At 48.4% G+C, this 25,554-nt stretch overlaps 1 long non-coding RNA gene across 1 annotated transcript; it reads left to right on the forward strand.

The window, feature by feature from the left end:
- Positions 1 to 3,303: 3,303 nt before the first annotated feature.
- Positions 3,304 to 23,944, forward strand: LOC121445590. Its single transcript, XR_005973965.1, has 3 exons — positions 3,304 to 3,414; positions 8,880 to 8,971; positions 18,479 to 23,944. It is a non-coding gene; the product is annotated as an uncharacterized LOC121445590 (long non-coding RNA).
- The last annotated feature ends 1,610 nt before the right edge of the window (positions 23,945 to 25,554 follow it).

Here is a 25,554-nt window from a genome sequence, read left to right on the forward strand (position 1 = left end):
CCTCCCAACTGGAGACAAACCAGCCGAGCAGACTTCCTTCGTGCTAAAGTTGAAGCTGTTATTGCTGTAGTTGGGCCCTGATGAAGGCTTTGGCAGGACTCCAGGAATATTTAGGGTGAAAAATATGCTGGGGTGTTCCGCTGGGAAATACCCAGCTGGGCTGAGGGTTGTAAGAGATCTTTAAGGGTCATCTGCTAAAATTGGAGTTAGAAAGTTATTTCCTCCTGTTTTTAACCTTGATTGTTTGTTATGTTTGGCTCTGACAGTGGGAAAAGAATCGAGAATTTCTTAATGGAGGTTTTAGGGCCAAAGGTAAAAGTGACTGATTTTTGTTGGTCTGTTTTGTTTGGGATTATTGTGGTCTGAGAGTTTTTGTTTGTTTGTTGTCGGTTCTTGTCATTTTGATAAGTCACTGGTAGCCAGTCACTGTTGTAGTGAAGAGGAAATTGATGTGTATGCACATGTGAGTATTATCATCCCTGTACATTTTAAGTCCCTCTTGTAGGTTGTATGAGTTCCATCAAAACTAAAAGAGTGTCTCATTGTCTCTTAGATGAGTGTCTGTGTATTCAACCCTTCTTTTGCCATCGGCATTCTTCAGTGTATAAAACAGTGTGCACTGGTATTGTTGATATGGACATTTATGATGTGCAAATAAAAGGCATAATAGCTTCAGTAGTTGAAAACACCATAAAAAGTACTGTGGAGTATTCAATTTATTATTTCCTCAACATTGACACAGTGGTAATAGATTTTAAATTGTGGTCATTTCATAGCAAATAAATGCTTATTGCTATGACCAAATCAAACAGATAAAATGCTGCTAGACATTAAAATGTGCAGTTAATATTTATGGCAGCTGACATGGGACATGAAGAGTCACTTCTTACAAGAGTTATGAGTGCCCTGCATTCCAGCCTCACCCCCAGATAATTTCTGCCCTGTTTTCCTGGCCAGGAACTGCTGGGATGTCTGAGGATGTAAAACGACATTCAGAACCCCATATTGTGTTCTCAAACTATGCTTCCTGTGCATAAGACATAGGAAGCTAGAGGCGTTTCCTCAGTAGACAACTACTTTGTAGATCCTTTGGGATTATCCTGTAGTATTCCCACAGGAGCCCAAGTTGTTCTCTTGACCCTCCCCTTGTCTCGCGTAGCTTTCTGGTTCGGGCCATGATTTAGGACTCCTTTCCAGGCCTTACTGACTGGCCCATTATGTAGTGGGACAGAGAGAGGCCAAGGAAAGCAGTGGCCAGCCCAAGTACGCGGGAAGACTGCTTAGGTGATAGTCAGCTGTTTCTGGATCAGCAGGCACAGTCGCTGACCTCCCACTAATGATTTCTGCTCTCTCTAGTGCTAGTTTTCTTCTTGACCTCTTACATCTTGTCAAATATACTTTAAGCTCTTTAAAGCCAGAAACTTTGGCAAATTGTTTTTATCATCTTGCTCATTCTGGTTGCTTACCAATGAGTCTTTGATGGACTGAAATCTTCTCTGTGAGTTTCATTTCTTTTCTTTGTATGAATGCCATCTGCTCTGTGAGTCCACCAGACAGGACAATGGAGCAGGACTGTGGAGTCTATTGGAATTCCCTGTGTGCTGAGCCTTTCTGAGTCTGCTGCTGTATTTCCATTCTCCCTTGCAAATGTTAGGCATCTGAAGGAAACTCATAAATCAGTGAGTAAGAGAATCTCTAATGCTGTGCCTGGGTCTGTTAAGCTTTTCAGGGCCTAGAGGAGCAGAGGAGGGCCTGCTTTCTCAGAGACAGAACACTAGCAATGAGAGCCAGGCTTTGGGTCAGGGCATTGAGTGAATGTTGGCCCTGTCACTTAAAGACTGACAAGCCTTTCCATAGCCCAGGGTTTCACATCTGTGAAGTGGAAATTCCAGCAGTGCCTGTCTGTGGGCTTCTTGGACAGCTTAATGAGAGCCACTAATTTACTCCCTAGTTAGCTCTTTAATACCTACAGGAATTACATAGATAATCTAGCTACGGCAAGAGGAACGAGACTTCCTCCCTCACAGGATACATACGCTAGAAATATAATACACATGATGACATTTAATAACTGTTTAATCAGATTCGTTGGAGGATATGAACTTTGCACAGGGTGTTCTCTGAATGCTGCCACAGGTCTTCATGTATATATTTTGTATATATTTCCATACCCATGCACTCACACACTTACGCTCACACACACACTCAATACCAGTGTCATGTCTGAATTGGTGGAGCCCTAGTGCAGTTCCTATATATCCTCATATAGGACATGCCTGTATTCTTGCCGACTTCCCACCTGCAGCTGCCCTCCCTCATAAAGAACTTTGTTTGTACAGTCCAGCAGCCAGCTAAGATTCAGGAACTGAGGTGGTTGTACGGCTAGCTTGCCTCCACATCTTCTCAGCCATCTGTGTTTGCACCTTCTGTGACATAATGTCATTTCACCTAGGTGCTAAGGTGTTTGCATAATCTGCGGAAACAAGTCAGATGGCCAACATGGCCAGTTAAAATCTACCAGCCAGATTGTGGTAATTTCAACCTTTCCTCTCCAACCCTTTGGTCAGCTGCCCATCAAAGAATAAAATAGGCAAATGTGAGGTTTTGGCTCCTTTTTAAAAACTGTGTTTTCACTGAGACTGTTCTTTGAGCACCAGAATCCACAGCAAGAGAAAGCACAGGCCTGACAGTGCACCCCCAGGGAGCTACACACAACCATAAGTGCTGTCTCTGAAAGGTGTGTGTCCATCCTGCCCCTGTCCCCTAGCGTGTTCCTAATGCACACTTGGATCTCCAATGGCACACAGCCCGTGTAGTTAAAAATGTAAACAGGAAATTGTTTTCTGGCTGAATGGCCTTTGTGGCCCAGAAAAACATTCATTTCTGCTGAGACGTAAGTTTTAAAGCACGCAGCAGTGAAGGCTAAAGGCTGGCTGAGAGCGTGGTCAGTGTGTAACAAAGCAGACAGCAAAACACAGAGCTGCAGATTCGCGTATGTGGGTCCAGTGCATGTTCCCCAGGGCCAGTGGTACAATAGATAATGGAAAAGCTCGGGTCACCCAGAAAGCAGTTGTGAGATGGGGCAAAGGACATGCTTGTGCATCAAGACATCAGGGCAAAGGCGTTCCTTGGAAGACGCAAACGACCAACCTTGAGCACGGAGACTGGGCAGCATGCCTCTGGACTTTGGTGCTCCCGTGTTCTGCTGCAGCACCCTGTCATTTGGCCTCTCCATGAACCTCCTGTGCTCCCACTGTGGTTTCCCTGTGTGCTGATGAGTTTTCTGGTTGTTATGTCTTGCAGCCCCCCGAATCCAAGCCCAACTTCACCCCTCTCGCCATCATGGCCCATGTTCTCGGCGCCATCCAGCCCTATGCCCACCTCATCCACGTCCAGCGACTCATCCCCCGCCAGGTCTGTTGCAGGGTTGGTTTGATTTTCTGTTGCTGCTGTTGTTCTCTCATTGGCTTGGTCCTCTCTTCACGCAGTGTTCAGCCTCCTCGTCAACTCTGTTCCCTGCCATCCAAACCTGCACTTGCTTTTTGACAGGCCAGAAGAAGCGGTTCGTGAAGACTCCAGGTAAAACCACGGATGGTGACTGACCTGTTCCCGTATGCAGAGCTGGTCAGGGACACTGGGGGCCTCCTCTGCTCTCGTGTGATTCCCTCCTAAGAAGCCAAACCAAGAGGCACAATACGCATGGCCCTGCATGACATCTTTAAAACCCTTTCTAACCTTACCCACATTTCTGAATTAATCTCTGGTGCTTAGATTTGAGGAATGGGGATCTCCAAAAATAGCACTTGTGTGTTGAATATTTTCTGAGTCACTGGGCCCTCCATGTTTTGGTTGAAGATAATATCCAAAGGAGCAGTGTTGACACACATACACACTTTCCTCGCCACTTGGTTATCAGGTAATATTTGGCACTGTGTGCTTGTGGGTCGGGCCTGTATTCCTGACATCAAGTCACAGGCCAAATCCACAGAGTGAGAGGAATATAGCACAGAGGGAAAGACCGAGACATGACACACTTGCTCTTTAAACTGCTCAGGTCTTCTGCCTCCCTACCTCATGTACTCCAGGAATCTTCTGTCTCTGAAGGTCATGAACTCAGAGTGCTCATGGGAACAGGCACCACCTCTTTTCTGAGGGTGAGTGGCTTGACCTCGCTCTTCTCCCAGAGGGCCTTGCTTCAGGCCTGTCTTGGAGAGCTCAGCAGGGGTTGCTCCTGAGCTTCTTTGTAGAAAAGAAGCTCTCACCTCCAGGAAAGGGTGGAATAAAGATCCTGCAGGTGCCTTCTGCTGCTAGGGGCCCTCGTGGCCAGCTCTCAGACTCGGCAGCCAACAAGCCATAGTACAGGGGAGAAGCATCAGGACATTCTTGATTTTGGTGGGAATTTTGCATACTGCCTTTTCTGGCTCCACCAGGGAGGACTCTCGCCTTTTAGAAAGCTATGCTCTCTGTATACGCAGGCTCGTGACTTTCTTCCCTTTGGGCGTTTTCCTATCTGTTGCGTCATTCTAGACTCATATAAGGGCAGGAAGAGAAATGGCCCAAACAACATTGTGGAAAAAGAAAATGGTCACTTCATTAAATGAGAGCCATTGCAGAGTTAGGAGTTCTTGCCATCTTCCCAGCATTTTTATTCTAAAGACCGGGACAACCCCAGTAAATTTCTGTGCCATCCCAGCCCTCAGCTCTGCGGGATCAGACACGGCTTTCCATCTACCTTGGTTCTGGATGATGGGAAATATGGCTGTGCAGTGTATTTTTTTTTGTCTTCACTTCATAAATAAAGTAAAAATTAGATCCTGTTTTCCTAACACTTTAAGCTCTTTGTGAATGATTTCTTAGGCAACTGCTAGACACTTTAGGAGACATTTACTTTCTAGCACACCAGAAACCATATGGATTATTCCAGGTAGGCCCCTCATTGACCCATGAGGCCCTGGAACGGACCAACCACAGTGACTCATTTATTTCCTAAATAGCCTTGGGCATGAGTGGAGGAAGAGACCTGGTCAGTTGTCCTCATCACCTTAGACCATGGACAAGTTCAACAGAACCGCCATATACAGGCTGCCCATGCATGCCTCAGCATTTCCAGGGCATAAATTTTATTTTTCATTAGGGGAATGGGGCTAGCCTACACACAAGTAGTTACTCAATACTGCCCCCTCTGGTGTCCTTTAAAAGGGCACCATTATGAAGATGCCCCACAATCCTTTAGGAATCTGTCATTTTTAAATAGGCAAATCACAGTAGGGCTTAATTCAATTCACTGAGTTACATGCTTATGTTAAGGTAAGCACAGATGGAACCCTGATGGAAAAGTAGCCCACTAGGAGGCCAGAGGTGGGTTCTAGTCCGTAATTGCTGTTACGGTGTATAGCCAAGAGTTGGGGGAGTACACCCATTGTTCAGGTCAAGTGTCACCTTTCCCCAAATTGACTAACAGAACATAAAGCTTCAGTTTTTCTTTCCTTTGGCAAATCTTTTAACAACAGATTCTGAATGAGGCCTAATTGGGGTCCTGGGAACCAGGACAATGGCTTCCACTCTCCAGTCTGCTGTCTAACTCCTTGTTTCAAGTTCAGAAGTAGAGGTACCTTTAACTGCACAGAAGAGATGGGCACTGGAGAAAGCCCCTTTAACCTTTGCCCTTGTTTTGTTTTTTCCCATTTTCCCATCTACTTCCCAGGAAGCCCCTCATTAGACCCTAATTTGTATTTGCACTTGGGCCCTGGGGAACTGTCTTAATGATCAGATCACTGCAGGCTGGCCCCTCCTCCAGGAGCGCGCACACCATAGAGAGTGGGTTGTCATTCTGCAGAGCTTGCAAGGGCATTTGAGGGAAATTCCTCTGAGTGTTTTCCTGGCCTCGTTCCACGCTCAAAGGCAAACACTGAAAGTGAACCAGCAGAAGGTTCCAGAGTTGCTCATGCCCTTGAAGGCCCATCCCAGAGCTAAAGAATGCTGTGATGGGGCCTGCTAGCACCTCCCTAGCCCGTGTCCAACTGCAGAGTAGGGAGCCAAGCGACCAACAGTGCCGGCTTCAACCAGAGCCAGCGCTTCCCAACCCCAGACTTTAGCCAACAGGATCTGTTTGGTGAGACCCTTCACATAAAGCAAATGCCTTAGGAACTTTCAGAGCGAGCTATGGGGTACAAGGCTTATAGCAATGGCAGACTTTAATAAGACATGACTTCCCCAGTTAGGGTTGCCGAACCAAATAAAAACAGCCTACTCAGTTAAATTTGAATTTAAGGTAAATAAGAAATATATTTCTTAGTAGACATATACGCAAAAAAGTCTGCATTATTTATATGAAATCCAGATTTGACTAGGTGTCCATTACTTCCTATGGTGACCATACTTCTTGGGAATGGGAACAACCCCCTTCAAAAGCATGCCCTCTGGGACTAGAGACACGATTGGTGCTTGCTTACGCTATCCGTGGCACCCTACGTTTGATCCCAGCCCTATAGGGATGTGTGTGTGTGTGTGTGTGTGAGAGAGAGAGAGAGAGAGAGAGAGAGACAGAGAGAGAGAGAGAGAGAGAGAGAGAGAGAGAGAGAGAGAGCACACCCCTTCTGCATCCCTCTGTTTTCTGAACACCATTAGGCAGTTGTGGGAGGATTTTCCCATCAGTTGTCAATTACCTGTTAGAGAAAAACAGAGTCTCTCATGACCTTCATTTTACTTTTAGTACAATGTTTTCTCGACATTTCATTACTAAATTGCAAATTTTTAATATTGTTGGAAAGTTAATCCCTTCTAATAGTAGTTGTGGGTGCTAGAGACCATGGTCTCTGCTGTCTGCTTGCCAGACAGTCTTACTGGTTTCCTGGGCTGCCCCTATTCTGTCCCATGACCTTTATTTAATGAGGTTAGTAAGTAACCTCTCGGGAAACCCCATCCAGAGAAACCTTGCCTTCCCTGGTCTCCTCACACTGCCCACCTGTGCTGCTCTGTCCTCAGAGGCAGCCCTGGGCTCACCCTTGGCTCCTATGGCCTGGATTCTCCTTATAACCTGCATATCAGTCAAGACACCACAGGCTTCACAGTATAATGCTGGGCTGTTTTAGCCCCTTTCACAGCCTCCTGGCTGTTCTTCACCCATGATCAGGGCAGGAGGTGGGGAAAGGAGGCTGCATTTTGTTCACCGTGAAGAGATACACATTGACTGCTGGGCCCTGGCTAACCCACATGCAGGTTTATTATTTAATGTGATTAGATCAGAAGAGCTGGGACTGATGGGAACTGAGGCCTTTCTCCTTCATCCCCAGTGCCCCTGTATCATTTCCTTCTGCTTTCCCAGTTCTCCCCTTCCCAGCATCACCCATTGGCTATAAGAAAACCAGGGAGAGCTACCATCAACTGTTGTTTCCCTGGCAACTCCACTCACCCTGATGTACAACAGACCCTGTCAGTTGTCTGTCTTTCCATTTTCATGGACCCAAGGCTAGAAGGAATACCCCCATCACCCACTGCTCATCCTTCCCAAAGAGAACCTGCACTTGGTACCCCTAAGCAATAGCAGTTTCAGCAGACCCAGATCCCCTGTCAGCCGGGGCATTTCCAGTTCTAGGAGGCTCTCAGATTGTCAAGTGAAGACAAATTCAATGACATACATCTCCTGACTGGCTTCTTATGCCAGAGGCCCTCTGGCTTTTTAAAACTTGTACTTCTGGATTCCAGAGTGTACTCCCTCAGATGACTTGGAGAAAGAGAGTCACTTGTGGCAAATAAAGAGCAGCCTCTTGACAGTCAGATGTCACTGTGACCTGTGAACAGTCTACAGACTGCTAAGAATAGTCGGGTACCAAAGTCAAGCTTGATGGTGGAAGAAAGTACAATTACCCTGTTCCCACAAATGACCCTGAAGACACATGGGCTTACCCCTCATGGCCTGTGATGGTCAAACACTGCCCCTGTTCTTTAGTAGATGACTTTTTACTGGAATGTGGCCTCGCTGGTTTGTTTCCGTGGTGTCCCTGGCTGCTGTGTGCGGCAGTGCAGCGTGAAGCAGTTACAACAGAGACCACATGCCTTCAAGAACTCAAAGATTGGCCCGTTACCACAAAAATGTGCCAGCCCCGACTCTGGCCGTGTGTAACGATGCCTTGGAAAGTGACATGCGAACATTTCGGTTCCAGTTCTATTGCTTATAGTTTTATATGCAAGCCAATAGGGCGTGTAAATGCTCTCAAGGGCATGCTGATAGCATGGGGAGAGCTTTGTCCACATTCATTGAACAGGAGGACCCAAAACAAAACACAGACTCAACCTATGCCCCTCCCGACTCCCCGCAGACTCCCACCCTGGTGCATACATGTGCTCACGCACTGCTTCCCACGCCTCCTCCAGCCTTGCCTGCCCTGGGGGCTGGAGAGTTCCAGCTCTGGAAGGCTGCCCCACCAGCGATGGAGAACATCTAGGGGGAGGGCTGCAAGCTGGCTCTGCTGGACTTTGGGTTCACTGGGCTTTGCCAACTTCCCAGAGCAACTGTTGGGAACATTGTGCAGAGCCCTGTGGTCCCTTCCTACCCCTAACACTCCCTCCCTGGAAGCTCTCCCCTCCCCTCCCCTCCCAGGCCCAGCTCTTGTAACTCCCAGGTAAACTTTCTCTGGGGCACAAGGTGACTTTGGAGAATTGTGGCTTCTTAGAGCATGGCCTTTTCCTGACTCTTCCTCAGCTCTCTCCTGTGGCCTTTAAGACTTTCCCACCTCCTGTTTTGCCATCTGTCTACCCTGTGCAGGCTCTTCCCAGGAGAGAGGGCTAGGTGGCTTGCAAGGAAAGGGAAGAAGAACGATGAACTATCTGCGGCTTTCGTGGTTGCAAACAATGTTAAATAAACTCCCCTTTCCACACAGCACGCCGTTCCGGAAGGCAAAGGCCTTGTATGCCTGCAAAGCTGAACACGACTCTGAGCTCTCGTTCACAGCAGGCACCATCTTCGATAACGGTGAGTTTCCCATCATCTCACAAGAATGGAGGGGATGCAGGTGAATGAAGTTCCTACGTGGGCCAAGGGGATCTTTCCCCCAAATCAGACTTCTGGAGGCCTTACCTTGGGTAGCCCACATTGACATCTAGTCACTGCATTGTTTGGAGCAATCTCTGAGTGAGACTGTACCTGGCCTTGGTATTTCACATTTGTGAGCTAGACAATCAGTGACAAGGGAGTGGATACAGGATCGTGGCAATTGGTCACAGGTATCGGACGAGCTTAAGGTCACCTGTTATGTCATGCTTTCTCCTTGGGATGTCCACCTGCATTGTACAGGCAAGGCCCACTCACCAGACAGCCAGGCGGGCAGTGAACCTCTTCCCGTTCCTCCTCCCTTGAACTTTGGAGCACAGAACAGATTCTCTCATGTGACATCACACCCCAGCAATGGCCTGCCATGGCATCCTGGTGCAAGCACGTATTATGGTGCTCCGTGAAACTGGGGACCTGCTTGGTGTACTATTATGCCATTTCTTTTTTGTCTTCCAGCCTAGAAACGTATTTTATAGTGAAAAATGAAGCTTGGTTTGGCATAATTCTTTGCCTGAGAGGAAAATCTGGCCCCCTGTACAAACACCAAGTTTCTGTGATGGCTGCTTTCCGTGGTGAAGTTCTCCTTCAGGGTTAAGGCAGTTAGTTCTGTTTGCTTCAGAGGAAGCCAGAGAGGCAGCAGCCTTTTTCCACAATCCAGGCGTTTGTTCTGGTAAGCACTAGCCTCAGGTACAGTGAGGGCAAAGGTCACACCAGTCTGGCCGGGCACCCCTGCCTGGCCCTAACCACACCTCTCCCCATGTGACTGAGAAGCAGCAGAAGCAGCTGCCCTCACAGCATAGGAAAGCCTGAACCCTAGAGACAGGCCACAGTACATGTCCCAGTCTGACTACTTGCTCTGATGTGACCTCAAGTGGTGACATCACTTCTCTGTGCCCTGCTTCTCTTCTCTGTCCCAGCAGAATGCACACCTACCTTGCATGGTATGGTAAAAAGGACGTCAAGCTGATATATAGTGTAGGCATAAAGTAGTACTGAAGGAATGGAATAGGAAATATGCAGAGTGCTATCCTTATTGTCACAACTCTGTGTCCATCTTAGAAAAGGACTGTGGTGCTGCGATCTGGTAACAAGAATGGCTTTTCTTTTTGGGCTAGCATGGCCCAACCCGACTGACTGTCAGCCAGCTGTAGGCACTGTAGTCCCATCCAGAGAGCCTGGCACCAGGTGTCCCCCACGCCCTGCATTCTGCTCACCTGTTCAGTCAGGCATGAGTAGACCCAGTGGGAAACACAGCAGTCAATGCAGGAAGAGTCCCAGCCTGGTTCTCCTGGGCCAGCAACAACTGGGGCAAGTTCGAAACTACAAGTGTCCCGATGAGCCTGTGGTCCCCCTCCCTGCTTCCCTGAGTCCAGAGCACCATGCTGAATCTTTGAGCACATGAAACAGCTAGTGCAGCCACATCTCCTGTCATCAGCCGGTGCTTGTGAGCCTAGCAGACCAGCAGGCACAGTGGGGCTGCGGAAGACTGTCCCAAACCCTGCCATGGTGAGTGTGCCCGCACAGAACAGCTGTACTAACATGGCACAGTTTCCCCTGATGGACAAATCAGAATGGGTGTCACCACTGGGGCGGTTCTGCTCCTGCCATGGGTCAGTGATATATACAGTTATGCAATTCTCCCCACTGTCTGATTCCAGGATATCACCCCCCCCACACACACACACACACACATACGATGAACCCATGCCCTTTAGCAATCGTGATGCTTTATGCCTGAACTTTGGATATTTCATGCAAATAGAAATTGCATAATATGTGGTCTCTGTATTTTCTTTTATTTTTAAATGATGTTTTTCGAAGTTAACCCATGTTGTAACACATATCTGCAATTTATTCCCTTTTATGGCCAAGTAGTATTTCATCGTGTGGCTGTACCAAAATTTACTTCAACATCTACCAGTTAATTGATGGGATAGCTTATTGCCACTTTTCCCCTGTTAAGAATGGTATCCTGTTGACATTCATGTTTGAGTGGTTTTTTTTAAAAAATAAGTTCTTTTGGGATTTCTGGGTCACATGGTGACTCTAGATTTGCTGTTTGAGGAAATGCCAGATTATTTTCGCAAGGAGCTTGCACCGCTCCGCATCCCCTCCTCGTTCATTTTAAGTCTCATTTTTGACATAACCTAAGTAGTGAACAACAAGAAGTCAGGCAGACACAGCTCACAAGCTTGACCTGCTAACGCCTCCCTTTCCCAGTGGGGTGCTCTGCCCAGCAGGTGCTGTGACTGCTCCTACCCACCACCAGGTAACCTTCATAACTCCTTAAAGACAGGCACATGTAGCAAGAAAGATGTTTGGTTCCCTTCCCACGCACCCCCGTGATCTCCAGGGTTCACCAGAGTTCTCCGGTGGTGACATCACGTGCTTGCATGTGACCGTGGGCACGCTCGTGCTGTGACACACATGTGGAGTCAGAGAACATTTTTTTTTCTTTTTTTCTAACTTTCCTCCTATTATTCTTTGTGTTTTTTACATCATGCATCTGGATCCCATTCATTTCCCTGTCCCTTCATATCTGCCCTCTGCCCTTGCAACACCTCCCCATCAATCAGAATAAAATAAAATTTAAGAGAAATAAGGAAAATAGGGAAAATCAGTCTCATCATGGAGGCTGTAGTGTGGCACAGTGAGTAACGCAGTAACCCCTTTGTCCGTACATCTTTACTTGCGGGTGTCTGTCAAAGAGTCACTGGTCTGGTTCAAGGCCTCTGGCTTCTGCTACACTATCATATCAATACTAAAGCCTCACTGGGACTCCTCTTGGATTTCCTGTTGCTGCCCTGTGTATAGAGATCCTGCAGCGTTGGGTCTGCAGGACTGGCCCCTTAACATGCTGCTGCAGATCACAGATGGGGTGGATGTTGGGGTGTGCCAACTCATAACCCTGGTTCTGGGCCTGGGTAGTTACAGGGTTGGCCAGCCGCCAGTTCTCCCTTGTCCTCATCCCAGGGCGAGCTCTCCAGCACTGCCCTGGCAGGTTCACTCCTTTCAGCCATCAGCAAAGGGCTAGGCCAGTTCTTCTGCTTTCAGGCCCTCAGGGTCGACTCTCCCACACCTCTACCTTTAGAGCCAGCTCCACTATGCTGCCCAGGTGAGGTGCAGAGCCTGCTCTCCCAGGCCCTGCAGCTGGTGAGGGGCAGGGGCAGCTCTCCCACTCTTATGACCTCAGGACCAGCTCCCCCACCTACCTCAGGCATAGAGGGGGGAGGGCGTCTCTCCCCTGCCCATGCCATATGGCAGATAAGGGTTGGGGCCAAATTGCTCATGCTCATGTTCTTGGGCCAGTCCCCTCTGCCCTCCCCCACCCCATCAACAGAGTCAGCTCTGCTGCACTTCCCAGAAGAGGTTGCAGGACTGCTTACCGAAGTGTTGCAACTGGTAAAGGGGAGAGCTGGATAACTGGAGGTGGTAGGGGAGAAGGGGGAGGCATCTTTCTCCTCAACTCCACTACTTCTCCACAGACAAGGAGGTGGTACCAGCTCTGCGCCTCTCATGCCTTCAGGGTTGGCTCACCTGTGCCCTTGGAGAACGTTATTTCTGGAAGCAGTTCCTTCCTCCGTCTAGTGAGGCAGGGTCTCTCTTGTTTCTTCTGTGTGCTGCAGACTCCAGTCTAGCTTCCAGCCGATTCTCCTTCCGCCTGCCATCTTACCATAGGAATTCTGGGATTTCAGAAGCACACCACCACCCTGGCTTTTAGCTTAGGTTCTGGAGTCATCAGCTTCCGCAGCAAGTGCTTTTATCCTTGGTGCTGTATTCCTGGCCCCCGACAGAAACGCTAACCCACTTCCTAAACTGTTTTGCCTGGTAATATTTCACCAGATCCTATTCTAGAGGAAAAATCTACTTTTCCTCTGTCGGAGAAACAAAGCATTACCAAAGACGATAGTTAGGATGTTAGGTGGAGAAGTGGCCTTTTCCGACTGCTGCCTCCTGTGTTGACCCGGGAGAGGTAAGGTTAAGCCTGTGTAGCCTGGAGGCTCTCTGCGGCGGTCAGGTTGAAGCTTCCTGTGGACAGTTTTCAAACATGTAAGCTCTTGTTATAAGTGTGCTGTATTTTGTGTGCGGAATAAGGAAGAGAAGGGAAGGGTGTGTGGGGTGAAAGTCTGCTGTTTTATAACCCTTGATCTCTAAGCCTTGGGATTCCAGGGGCCCAAGCTAGGACTCTGAGGTGGCCGCTTAGTCAGCTCCTGGCCTCCATGTAACAGAGGGTTGATGTTCAATACTGGGAAATATCTCCAGTGTCAGCTCTTGCCAATCTACCAGGAAACTGTCCACACTGCTAGGAGCACCTCAGACAGTAACTGGAAAGAGAAGTAATTTGTGTTCTCAGGAACATTAGTCACCCGGAAGCAGTGTGATTTGTGATACCTAGAAAATTCGCATGGCAGTTGTAAAAATTGGGTTCTTGGGATACTCTTTTCACGTTTTGAGATAAGGGTCTGGGAGACAGGTCTGTAGGTGACATGCTTGCTATGTGGGCATGAGTACCTGAGTCCCATGCCTAGTACCCTTGTCAAAAGTCAGGCGAGGTAGTGTGCCTCTGATCGCAGTGCTGGGCAGATGAAGATGGGAGGGTTCCTAGAGACTCTGCCTCAAGAAATAAGGTGGAGAACTGAGGAGGACACCAGTACTGGTCTCTGGCTTCTACACACACAGATGCATACGTGTGCACATACATCCATGCACCTGTGTGCCTGCGTGAGCAACCACACACACACATTTGAGATGACCTAGATCCTTCATTGTGGTATACAACGAAGCACCATTGCCAAACCAAGCTGTCCCAGGTCCCTTTCAGGTAGACAGCATCCTCACCAGAGAGACCACAAGCTATCCAGGTGTGGGTGACCCGAGCGCTTAGCAGGCTGTCTTAGCCTCCTCTCTGCTCCTCTGCCACACCAGCATCCCGCTGATTTTACCATCTCACCTGCATGTTCCCACCAGCTGCCTAGCAAGCCCTGCCATTGCCACTCTTGCCTCTCAGCCTAGCTCTGCATACAAGCTAGAGTGAACTCCCAAATCCTATCATGTTGTTCCCCTGTTTCGAGCACTGCCGTGGTCTCCTGCTGCTCTGTGAGGCACCTCTGAGGCCCTCTGCAGCCCAGCCCTGCCTCCTGACCTTTCACCCTTTCTTCGTGCACCACAGCTTAGGAGGGCATATCCATAAACTGCTGACTGTCCAACTTGCCTCTTTTTGTAATTAAAGTTTTATTGCAGCACAGTCACCATGGTTTTTTGTTAGTATGTTTTCTATGACACTACAAGGAATTGCCGTACTCTGTGGCGTGTTATGGGGAGTTTACAGACCACTGTTCTGGGATCACATGTAACTTTTCCGTGTCTTAGGGCCTTGTGTCTGCCCTAAGCACTGCCGGCTGACACTGTGAGAGCCTTTAGCTTGTAACTTTCAGAGTGCCTCCCCTCCTCCAGTCTCTTCTCCCCTTATTCTCTCTCTGTCTCTCTCTGTGTCTCTCTCTCTCTGTCTCTCTGTGTCTCTCTCTGTCTCTCTCTCTCTCTCTCTCTGTCTCTCTCTCCTCCCTTTCACTAGTTTATTGATAAATAATTCTCACTTCCCAAAAGGGACAAGAACCTAGCACAGTCTGTGGCCTCTGATAGGACCTCAGAAGCCATTTGAGTAATGAGTAAATGTAGCAGGAACAATAAAAGCCCAGAGACAGATTTTGGAGTTCAGCCTGAAGATCAGAGAAGCAAAGCAGCCAAGCCACTAGAGAGCTCTTCAGACTGAAAGAGTGAGTTTCTCTCTCCTCCTGTTTTATATTCCTCTCTAGTGCTGGAATTAAAGGCGTGTACCACCACTGCCCGGCCTCTATGGCTAACTAGTATGGCTGCTGGGATTAAAGGTGTGTGCCACCACTGCCTGCCCTGTATGGCTGACTAATGTGGCTGTAATGTGGTTTGTAACTTCCTCCCATGGAAGCTTCTTCCCTCTGGGGGTAGCCAGCCTTTAGAGACCGTATCCCATGTTTGCCCATTGTCCATAGTGAATTAGCAGCAGAGAAGACAGCATGCGCCGAGCGTGCCAGGGAGCTGTGGTGTACCTAAGGCTGTAGCAGAGAGCAGTTGGCCCGTGCCACTAGCAGCTTCTGTGTTCACTGCTCTAGACTGCCACCCAGGCAGCTCCTTGCAGTGTGTGGCGTGTACGTAGCACATTGACGGGTGCAGTTCAGCCTGCCAACCACTAACTGAGCACGTCACCCACCAGCCAGCATACTGAGGCAGGCATAAGCAGAATTCAGACTGTGGTCAGATGTCCCCGGCCTCTAGGATAGCTCCAGTCTGAATTCTGCGAAAATTACATAGCTGCCTAACCTTTTGGACCCTGAGTTTTTCACCTGTAGATGAGGATAGCAGCAGAGCCGGCTCTGTGTTCACACGGAAGCTAATACAGGTGGAGCGCCTGTTAGTGATGTTTCTGCTGTTGCTGTGCTCAGCCTGCTCACACTATCAAGAAGCACGTTCTCCTACTGAAGCAAAGCAGGATATGTAGGGCAAGGCTTTGGTCTCTGGGTTCAAATTCTGGTTTTACTTTCACAACTAAGTGCAAATTAACTTGTCTGAAATTCTGAGCATGTGACCCCCATGATACTCGGCCTTTCCAGGAGTCGGGCTATGTCGTAATGGGTGATGCAGAGGGGAGGGACTGAAGGTTGTTGAGCCAGATCATTGATAACAAAACTGAACTAGGGAAGCATTTTAGCCGTATAATAGGACTCATGAACATTATGTGGGATATGCTGTGAATTTTCCAGAAATCAGGAGGTGGGAGAAGCCGGCAGAAGCAAGTCCGTCATACTATTTATAAAGGAATTGGGGTTTCATCTGAGCCCTTTATGAGACCAGGGAACAGATTCCAGCAGGAAGGAGTTGGGCATCCAGGCTCCCACCTCCACCAGCCAATCAAAACTCAGATTTTCATTCTTTAACTATTACCTTTCCTACAAAGGTGTTTTGACACAGGAAAGTCGTAGCTCTTCACGTCTACAAACCTGTTCAAATGCAGGTGCCTAGGGCCCAGGGATCTGCACATTCCGTGAGCATACAGGTGGGGCTGATACATTGTCTAGCACTAGGCTTTAAGCAGCCGTGGCTCAGAGACTCCAGCAAGTCAACAGGCTCTTCAGGGGGTTGCTTCGTTCCCTGAATCCATGAAACACATCTCTAGGTCTTCCTGGCTCCCTCCCATTCTCCCCGCCGTCTGTCTGCAAATTCCACTCAGGTTTGTAGATAACCTCCTCAGCACCCATGCTATCTGAATGACTATGGGAGGAAGCAGACACACAACCACTAAGCAGCTGTGCTGGAAAGAGGCTCTTTTGGTTGTCTGTATTTTGTTCAGATGGCATTTTTCCTATTAACTCATTTATTTGGGGGAACAAGGTTTAATTTGTTCATTTTTGGTCTGGAACATCTAAGGTTTCCTGAAGCTTTGGTGGGTACAGATATACCAAAGCCAGATATCAGACTGGCTGGTGGAAGGGCCCTGGAGTCCTCCTGTCTCCACCCCCCACTGCTGGGAGAGCAGGTGTACACCGCCACAGCTGGGAGAGCAGGTGTACACCGCCACAGCTGGGAGAGCAGGTGTACACTGCCACAGCTGGGAGAGCAGGTGTACACCGCCAAAGCTGGGAGAGCAGGTGTACACCGCCACAGCTGGGAGAGCAGGTGTACACCGCCACAGCTGGAAGAGCGGGTGTACACTGCCACAGCTGGCTTTTTCACATGGTTTCCGAGCAGCTGAACCCAGGCCTCAGACACAGGGACCTTTACCTGCGTGTGTTGTCATTCCCCTGGCTTGGCCCTCTTTTACTGGGAGGGAGTTCCTTACTTTCTAAGCTGCCCTGGGAGCTAATGATGTGGCATCCTTAACCCATACCAGAAACCAAAGAGAAGATTCTGCTACCATCGTAGAGGTGCAGACCTGGAAATGGTCATGATAGCCTCAGCTGGCGGCCAGGCAGAGGGAAGCCTATCTGCGACCTAGGAAGACCTTTGGTACCTGGAGAGGTCAGGCCATCCGAGTGCTGCAGACTCTTCCCTGTGGGGATGGTGTGGGTCTGACATCTGCTTAGGTTTCATGCTTCAGGCCTCGTGGTTGGAAGTTATGCAAGGTTTCAGAGGCCGGCTGCCCGTGTCCTCATTTGAGGAATGTCTCTGCACACATCAGTCCTTTTAGAAGTCTCACAGTCCGGGATTTTGTTTCCTCCTCATTGGCTTTCATTGGGTTCTGTTCTTCTCTCCCTACAAACCGAAACTAGAATTATACAGTAGAGTTGGGGCGGAAGTGCGTTTCTAAAACAAGCTCAGGAAGTCACTTAATTAGCCCAGGAAAGGAACGGGGAAAATCCATTCTTTCCGAACACTCTTGGATAATTGGGGTTTTCCTAGTCCATGTAGAGTGAGTACCCTGTCCCACCCGAGAGTGAACTGTGCTTGTATGGTTGGTTCACAAGTAGGAACACTCCTCCTCCCCGTACACACACGTCTCTGAGGCTCACAAATCCATCTCTCTTCCCCGCCCTGTGGTGTGCTTTACAGACTCAGCCAGATTTCTCCATAGAGAGGGACTGTGACAGAACGGAAGTGGGTCTACCGTCTGTGGATGCTGAAAAAAAATCAGAAACTTCGAAAGTTGCCTTAGAGGAAGCAGACAGCTTTTCTGGCTTGTTTATAGGAAAAGGAAAAGTTCTGGGGTATAGGAAAGCAAGGGAGGGTGTGGGTGGAGCAGAAGGGAAGCAGGCAGCCTGCAGCGTGAAGTCAGGATCTGCAAGGAAATGAGCAGCGCTGTAAGGATTTAAAGGTACAGAGCAGATGGGTCAAGCTGGGCATGGTGGTTCCTGCTGCTAAGCCCAGACCTGGGAGTTCAAAGCTAAACTACAGATTGAGACCCTCTTTTAAAAAGATAAAAATAATAATGAACAAATACGCAAAATAGATAACCCGTAAAGACTCGTTCCTAGCAATCCTCCAGGGGCGTGCCATTGGTACGTAGCTGATGGTGGGTAGGATGGGTTGATGAGTGTAGGTCTGTGTGTGTGCAAGGGTGGATGGACTGGTGGGTGCGTGGGTGGGTGGGGCATCCCACTGTTGACCCCACTGTTGACCTCTAACCTAAAAGAAACAGGAACTTCAGAAAATTCATAAAGCCCCCGAAACTTGAATGCCTGAATGTTTCCCTTTTTGTTGTGGAAAGAGTTCAGAACAACCTTATCAGAAGGGTTTCATCCCACAAAAGGTTAACGACCTCTGTTTCAAACCAGTCCTGGAATTACATAACAAGCAATTGTAGTCTTTCCCCCAACTTACCTCCCACATCCTCCAATGCACAGCACATCCAGCCTGCCCATGGCCTCATCTCCTCTCACCCTCTCTCCCCTTCCTGCACAGTTCATCCATCTCAGGAGCCTGGCTGGTTGGAGGGGACTCTGAATGGAAAGACTGGCCTCATCCCAGAGAACTACGTGGAGTTCCTCTAACCTCCGGCCCCAGCAGAGCTGCTGAGCTTTACGTGGTCTCCATGACAACTATTGATTCTGGTGTTGTGGACCACTCTTCATTGCCACTGAGAAAGCAGGGAGCCTGACTGTTGCTTCTTGCCTACATGAATGCATCCGGGAACTTGTGTCACGTCTCTCCATGATCATCTCAGCTGACAGCACCACAGTGATGCTGCGAGAACTGAAACCCAGCGAGCAGAGGAGGCCACTTGATTTTGGTAACCTAGAGGAAGGCTTGCAAAGCCGTTTTCTCCTGCGTGCCCTAAATAGCGAGCCCTGATTTCATTTCAACCGTCATCCAAACCCCCAGCCTCCTGGAAAGAGGAAACGAGGAGAACAGTCCTACAGAAAGTGCAGCGTTGCTGAATTGGACAAGGCAGGGCACCACGCTGCAGGCTGCCTCTACTGCTGTTTACAGCGGACGCTCTTTCTCTCTCCTTCCTTCTCCCAGAGACACAGTGCTGCAGGCAGCTGGGCCTGTCGGCAAGCACACAGGATGTAGGGGTCGCCGCACTGTTTATGTAAGGTCCAATCTCTCACCATCTCTTGAGCAGCTGTTGGCCCATGGTCAGCAGATTTCAGTCCAGTCCTCTTATGCAAAGAAGCACATGCCCCTCACGTTCTCTGCCACTGAAGGCTTCCATCACTGCCATCACCTAGTAACCATAGCAACCCAACCTACTCTAAAACTAAGCCAAAAATAATACTCCTTTTTGTATGACACCGCCTTCTACCAGCTCTGGTGGTTTTCTTGAATGGTCTCCCAACAATCTGAAGCAGAGGATTAGACCATTAGGGTGGTCTATCCGGGGCAGACAGGATAGCAACTGGGGGCTGTTCCTTTTCTGGTGAATGTCTGCATCACCAGGATAGGTTTGGAGCAAACTCTAGGAACCTGTTGAGATTAAATCCCATACATGGTCAATACTTCTGTTCTTCATGCAATGAGTTCTTGCTTCAGAGGGTAAGATGCTGCCTCCCCCCGGGCTAGCGTTTGATGGGTCCCTTCCAGTCCCCCCTCTCCCTGCTGCCTGTCTTTGCTCTTGCCAGTGACTCCCAACTGCTCCCTAGAATGCTTTTGCTATGGAGGTCCTGTGGAGTTTAGAGATGATTCTTGGGCCAAACCTGTAGCCTGCATTTTTAAAGGATCTCTATATACACTGCCACCCAGGAAAAGAAGGAATCATGAACTAGGGTGCCCAGGCATGAGCCTAGTATAGACCATTAAGAACCTGGAAGACACCAGATGTTGAGGCCTCCAGGCTAGGGTGGGTGCCTTCTAGGAGGGGATTCCTGAATAAAAGGCGCTGGGTTTTAACTGCTGTGCCTGGGAGACCACCTGGACGTTGCGATGTCACATGACCTCCAAAGAACAGAATCATGGTATCTGCACACATGAATGACCTTAGTAGACAGACTCTGGACAATCTGTCACACCTGCCAGGAGCCCCGTGGATGGCAGGGTTGCTCCAGAGTGTCTCTGGCTCTGGAATTCCCTAGGGTTCTTTAATGAAGAAATGAAAAACTTGAATTGTGTTGAATTACTGTATCTTTTGCTTTTTTTTAAAGATAAACTTGTAAATAGAATGATTTGAAATATTATATGGTAAAGTTTTATATTTGATATTTTAAGCTAGTCGCTCCATGTAGTTAGCGATTTTGATTGCCGAGCAGGTGTGTTGAAGGGTAGGAGAGGCAGGGCTGATGAGTCAAGGTCATGGCCCCTCTCTGACCCAGAGAGAGAATGTTTCTTATGGTTCCTGCCGGTTAACCTGAAAACCTGAAAAGCTAATTGTATTCAGTTTTCTTTATCTCCATGTGATTTGGGGCTTTAGAGTTCAAAAAGCATTTTCAGGTAATAAACTCCCAACTAACAGTAAAGTGGCACTCAGGATTTAAATAGGCGGGGCAAGGGGAGACATGTTTGTTTTTGTTTGTTCTTCTCAGGTGTATTTCTTGGTATCCCAGGATGTCCAGACAAAAGGAGAGGAGACAATTTCTCCTTTTCTTCCTCACCTCCTAAGGTTTTATAGATACAGCCTAGCTAGTATGTAAAAGTGTCTATCAGTTCTAAGAACAAAAGAATGTCAGCTGCTATGACTCTGAGTCCTCTCTTTCTGTAGATGTGTTTCTGTGCTCCCCTTTCACCTCCAGGTTCCCTACAGCTCCAAAGTCAAAGAACTTGCCAAGAGGGAGCTAGACCGCGCCATTACAGTTTCCAGTGTGGCTGCAATGTTAGTAGGAGTTCACTGTGACTCGGCATTGAGCTTACCAGCTAAAGGACTGTCATGTTGTCACCGGGGAACTCATAGGAGTAAGGTGACCCCACCCTTCAGTCAGGGACCCAGGCTGAAGCAGAGCAAGGCAAACACAAGTCTCAGAACTGCCACTGAAGCTGGGTGTAATGGCCCCTGCCTGTACTCTTGGCACTTGGGAGGCAGAGGCAAGAGGATTGCTAAAGTCCTAAGCCAGCCAGGTGTGGGGGTGGGGAGCGGGGTTGAAATCTAAAGGAAGAAAGGAAATAGACTCTTTCCTGTGAGCTTGAGAAGAAGTTGGGAAATGGGGCCCAAAGGGCATGCACGCTCAAATAGCATTGCGCTTTCCAAATTGAAAGAGCCCAGCGTGATCCTTTTAATATATCTGATGATTTAAATAGTCACCAGCCTCATCATAAGCGAGGTGTTCTGTAGTCAGGGCCCAGCATGACTGCTTGGATGCACACTCCTCTCCTGAGCTGGCCCCGGTGTAAAGCTGCTCTTGGAGGCTGACCTCCTTCCAGTTTCCCCCAGGCCATGTGTGGCCTATGACAGATGGCCACTCCATTTCCCTCTGTCCAGCTAGGCCTCCCTTCTCCCCATCAGATGAAGAACTGGGGGGATGAATATGAGCCAAGTGAACTGGAAGATTAAAAATGAAATGTACCCTTTCTGCTCTCTGAACGCCCGTTAGCTCCCACAGATAAGGAAAACTGGGGTAGGACGTGGGGAGTGAGTTACTAGAATGGAAGGCCATTGACCAAACTCCCAAACATTCCCCGGAGCTTTGAGTTTCTCTTGTAAGCATGCTATGAGAAGACAACTGTTTCAAATCCCTGTCCCCAAGCAAGGGAAATCTGGACTGCTCAAGGTTATTCTCTCCCAGTTTTCAAGATCAGTGTATAAGAGTCAACTCCATTTAGTGGGCCCCTCAGTATTCTATCAGTATTGGAGGCAGTTTTTAGTATTTCTGAAGCTGATGGGGAAGTCTTGTGGGTGCTTTTCTACAGTGACGCAAAGAGCAAACTAGCTCGAGTACTTGTACATTGACCCGGGTGGGCCGGAAACCATGCTGGTTTCTTGGGAAGTGCAGGCACTTGCCCATAACTCCAGACATGAGTGTGCCACACCTGGATCTCAGAGAGAAATCCTTGCCAAGTGCTTTTTCCTCCTGAAAACTGTAGAACCCATCCTACCAAAAGCCATTTCTCCATCGTAGAGGTTCCAGAAGCATCCATTGTTGAGGCCTAGGGATATAACAGACTAAAGATGGTGTGACCATTTCTCTGTTCGTGGCTGGCTGTTGGCACCTTTCACCCTCTGGCCTTTGCTTCTCCTACCTTCAGAGCCATGGAGCTCCTGGGTGCACCAGTGACACCCCAGCATCCCACATTTGCTCTACCACCCATCACTCCCAGGAGACAGGGGAACCAAGCATCTGTTTAGATACCCGACTTTCAAAGGAATGTTCTGGGTGTCTGTGCGGGGAGCTAGCTGCCACCTCTGGCAAACTTACCAGTGATCACTGACGTCTACAGCCTTGCCCCATAGAGCCCTTTCACCAGCCAGGTGCCCCTCACACCCCACAGTGGGGGCTGTAAAATGTCTCTTGTGCTCACAGATTTCGGCATCCATGCTGATCTAGTGGTTGCCTGTGAGCCTAGCATCCAAATGATAGTGAGCCCTGCACGTTCCTCCAGCACACCTGAGACAAGGCTCCAGCAAGTAATAATTAGTGTTCTTCCTTTCGCCGCCCACAGTACTTGTCTAACTTAAAGAGTTTCCTAAAGCAGACGAGAGATTCCCGATGTCACTCAGAGGCAGCCCTGTGTTCATGGGAAGAAAAGCATACATATAAAAATGCCAGGATCGGAAAGGAAAACATAAACCACACTGAGGAGCCCCAGATCTTTAAAGAGTGCTGTGATATTGCTCTTACTGGGGGTGGAAGGTTGGGGGGGGGGCTGAAGGGTGGAAATGGACTGTCACGGGAAGAATTCCACAACTAATAGTTTTTCACAAGTCTATAGGAGAAAACAAAATGAAAATACCCTTCATGGAATGTCTTAGAGAGCAACTGAGCATAGTCCTAACCCACGGAAGGTGAGTCAAGAACTGTTGTATCAAAATTAGTGGTCGGTGGGGAGCAGATTATGGGTCATTCAATGTCCAAGTGACCTGAAGTAGCTTCAGCCAGGCCGGGACACTCTGTGTCATACCCCACCCATAGTTCCCATAGGCTTCTGAGTAGCACCAACAAACAGCGTTTCTGGGGGTCAAGATGCCAGGACCAGCGTTGTGTCTGTGAAAACATACATCTGGTGATTCTAAAAGTTGTGTGTGCATGTGTCTGTGTGTATGTGTCGTGTGCAGCACATAGCTACATGTGTAAAGCTGCAGCCTCACGTGTAGACAGACGTTAGCTGGCACTTCCGAAGCTTGTAGACAGCCTTGGAGGGAGGGTCTCAGCAGAAGGAGAGGCTGTTGATCTCCATGCACAAGATCAAAGATAGAGATGAAGTGCCATCTAAAGCCTGCGTTCACATTTCCCACATAGTTGTCTGCAGCTGTGTTCCTCGGTGACTTCTTAAGTCGTGTTAAAAACTCAGACCCATCAATTCCCAGTAGCTAATGCTAGGCTAGTGTTCAAAAGCACTCTCAAAGACAGCTAGTCTGTATCTTGGGAACTAAACTGTTTGCATGTTTAATCCCTCTTTTAGGCTACCTTTGAGTAGACTGTACAGTGCTGTGTGATATAATATCAATAAAGTACTTATAAGAGGCACTTTAATATTTTCTTTGGGAAAATCCTAACGCACTGTTGTAAATTTCAGTGTTGAATATTGACTGGTGAATAGAATCAAATTCTGTAATTAAAAAGTAGCTAGGATAGGACATTTTTCCTGTTATTAAAAAAAGCCAGTTTTGCCATGTTCAGGCTTTTTAAAAAAAATGTGTTTCTGTGCCATTGTGCGTATCTATAAAGAAAATACAATTTCTGTCCAGCACCTGTAAAACTTGGCTTTCTGTGTTTGGTTTGTGTACCTGGCAATCCCTATAAAGTGAGTGGAAGTATGACTTTTGAATTAAATGATTTTTCCATTTGATGGTGTGTTCATTTCTTGAATTTCTAATTAGTTCGACTCAACACATCTCAATTTCTTCTAATACGCATTTACACACGGATCAAAGGTCACAAGTCTGGGCCCTTTACAGTTACGAATGTCAACTACAGAGCTGTTTTCTATGAGCTGGAAGTGGCTCTGTGTTCCGCTTACCAAGAGGTCAAATGCTGGAATACTTTAGTTGGCTACTCAAGCCTCTCTCACAGTTAGCCTCACATTGTCACATCCCATAAAACAAAACAAAACCAAAAAACTAATGATTTTATCTCCTGGAGCCCCCCCCCCCCAATGTCAATTTTTTAAGCAGTTAACCTTCTCTAGAACTTGATAGAAAACACAAGCAAACTGCCTGAACCACTGAGTGTTCTCGCTTCTCGAGCCTTCCAAGGAAGTCCTGAGTTGTGAATTAGGACCCAGGTTTACAGTGAACTTCTAGTCCTAGCTCAGGTCCCAAGGACTCGTGGAGGTCTCTGAAGAAAGGGGACCTGGGGGCCCAGGGCGAGGCTTCTCACCAGATGCTTTGCCCCACATCAAGGAGGAGAGAGAGCTGGGGATGCACCTTTGGAGCCTGAATCTAAGGAGGAAAACCACTGGAATGTGTGGGTCACAGGTGAGCCATCTGTCATGTTCTTCTGACAAGCCTGGCCTTGGCTGAGCTCTGGGAACAGCACACATAGCCCACACCTGTTGTCCTCGCCAGGTTTACAGGGCTTCTAACACCACTCAGTCTTTAAAGTCCACACGCGTGACATGTTTGATTGTGAGCTGATGCTTTCTGAGTCTTTGGTGTACATATCCCCATCGCAGCAGGCTATTAAGGGAAAGCCAGGTCAGGAGCACAAACAGACGAAGAGGCAAGGGCCATGGAGGAATGATGCTTTCTAGCTTGCTTTCTTCAGCAAGTCATAGCTACTTCTACAGCTCAGGCCCAGCTGCCTAGGGATGGCACCACCCACAGTGGGCTAGGTTCTCCTGCATTTCCAAGCAGTTAAGACACGCCCCGAAGACATGCCCACAGGCCAGTCTGTTGAAGGCAGTGCCTCCATTGAACTTCCCTCTTCCTAAGCAACTCTCCTGTGTCAAGTTGACAACCAGCCCAAGCACACACGTGTCTGATACTATTGCCAAGAGAACGAAATGTATGTCTCTCCGTTCCTGTCCTGTCTGGTCTTGTCCTTTCCAATAGGCTTCTCAGTCACCCTGACTTTTGTGCCTTCCCAATGTGAAAGGCTTTTGGTTTGCTTTTAGTCGCTACCTGGAGCCGAACTTGAAGGGTGTCATGCCCAATGGCTTGCTGATGTTGCGATCATGTTGGTTCTGGCAGTGTGGCTGTTTGGTTGTAAGAGCTCCATGGTTAGATATAGACTTGATTGACAGTTGAAATGAGGTGACTGTTTGTCGGTGTGAAGAAATATTTTCTCAGGCCCCAAAATAAGTGCTAACTCTTGAGAATTATGCCATGGCTTTCCTCTTTCCTCAGGCCCTTCTCGGACTCCACTCAGATGCCACACCTCTCTCGCTGCCTTTAATAGCACTGAGTTAAGCTGCAGCTAATTAACGGTGCTGAACTAGACATGGTCGGCTGA

This window comes from Microtus oregoni, unplaced genomic scaffold (genome assembly GCF_018167655.1).
Source record: "Microtus oregoni isolate MIOR12 unplaced genomic scaffold, Mior012 000217F_ref0000251, whole genome shotgun sequence".
Classification (NCBI taxonomy): Eukaryota; Metazoa; Chordata; class Mammalia; order Rodentia; family Cricetidae; genus Microtus; species Microtus oregoni.